The sequence below is a fragment of the Cynara cardunculus genome, unplaced genomic scaffold (genome assembly GCF_001531365.2).
Source record: "Cynara cardunculus var. scolymus isolate 2C unplaced genomic scaffold, CcrdV1 Un_Scaffold_6834, whole genome shotgun sequence".
NCBI classification, from domain to species: domain Eukaryota; kingdom Viridiplantae; phylum Streptophyta; class Magnoliopsida; order Asterales; family Asteraceae; genus Cynara; species Cynara cardunculus.
The window spans coordinates 1-1,915 of record NW_020203189.1 but is presented as its reverse complement, the minus strand read 5'-3'; positions in this window follow the sequence as shown (position 1 = coordinate 1,915).

The following is a 1,915-nucleotide window of genomic DNA, read 5'->3' as shown; positions in this document are numbered from 1 at the left end:
AATCTTTCAATAAACGGTTGTGATTAATCATGATAAAAACTTATTTTTTTTAAATTTAAAATTTCATAAAGATAAGTGAACAAAGTTGAAAAGAGTATTTAGATAATTTTCTTTTTATGTTAATCTCATATCATTAATTGGAAGTTACAAAATCAAAAAATATCATGATTTTTGTTAATGTAAGAACCATATGAACACAACTATATATATATCATTGTGTCAAATACGAACAAAAAATTGACATATGTATGAACTTGGATGCATAGCATTTATGAACACAATATGAACATAATAAGAATAGTTGTTATACGAAAAAGAAATAAATTAAAAAAAACAGGCATGAACACAATATGAACAACTTTTGAACAATAGTTCCTTCATTATGAACACATTCATGAGCGATCCTTTGTCAAATGGAGTTTTATACATGCATTGCATCAATACCGTTTAAGATTCGTATTACGGTATCCCCTCTCGTCGGACTGAACATAGAATCAAAATACTTTTTATTTGGTATTCTCTCCATACTACATACAAATCATGCTGTTTGTATGTCTCCATTCTTGTTTGTTTATTTTGGCATGAAGACGAACATCAAACCCGGCATTGTCCGCGTATGTCCTGTACATCTTTTTCGCTTCATTTATATATACGAATTGTGCATTGATCTTTGGTTTAAGCTCGTCATCAACATTGGGGATAAAATACTTGTTTCCATTTGAACACTCTCCGACGTCGTACTCCGTTTCATGTTCGGAGGGTGTAAGTATGTGAACACCTGTTGATACCATCATAGTTTGTAAAATCAATGAACATTAATATTATATAACTGGAGTAATCAACTGCAACAACCATAAAATAAATTTATTTGGTGCAAGTTAAAACAATCAATTATGACCATGAGATGATTAATGTGAACATATATGAACATAAACATATATGAACAGCATGTGAGATTTATTTGGTTCGAGTTCACAAGTTGTTCATAGACTAAAATAATTGACAAGAACATATATGAACAAATTGTGTATAGATTTATTTGGTGCTAGTTAGATTAATCATTAATGACCATGAGATGAGTAATGTGAACATATATGAACATGAACATATATGAACAACAGGTGAGATCTATTTGGTTTGAATTCACAAGCTGTTCTTAGACGAAAATAATTGACATGAACATATTTGTAACAACCCAAAATTTTGAAATACTTCAATATATCATAATGAGTATCCCAAGATTAAACACTTACATTGCAACGGAAATAAAATTTCTAATCTTACAAATTGTATCACCATCTAAATTACAATCTTGAGGAACATAACTTTGCTCTATATAACAATGCATTGATCTGCACATATCATTCTTTTAAGTTAATCCTTATTTCTCTTTATTGCACTTTTCTTTCCACTCATAAGCCGTCTGGGTAAAAAAATTTAAAAGAATTTTGGGTGAGCCTTAGGCCCAGTGAATCCACGGTTTTCATGCATGAACAACAACTTTTAAAATAAACAATTTTCACGAAGCTTCATAAATTTAGCATGACTTGATGAGAATAATACTTTTCACAAAATAAATATATTATAGTGTGCGTCTACATCACAAAGCAACCGCGTCATGGGACATGTCTACCTCACACAGCATTACCTGGCGAACTCACACAACATGTCCGCACTTACGGCTTAGACAAGCTCACAAAGCATGCTTGTCTTTACAAAATCATATTGTAGTACATCCCCATTGACATACAAATACTCAAAACACATATTTTAAAAATATCGAATTTTTCACGCATATATAACATATCAAAAATAAGGCATGCAACCATTTTAAAAATAAATCACGTGTAACTCACCATACAGGTCATAACTCCAAACCGTTCCTCGAAGTTCCTCATGTTCTCCCAACAAAAAA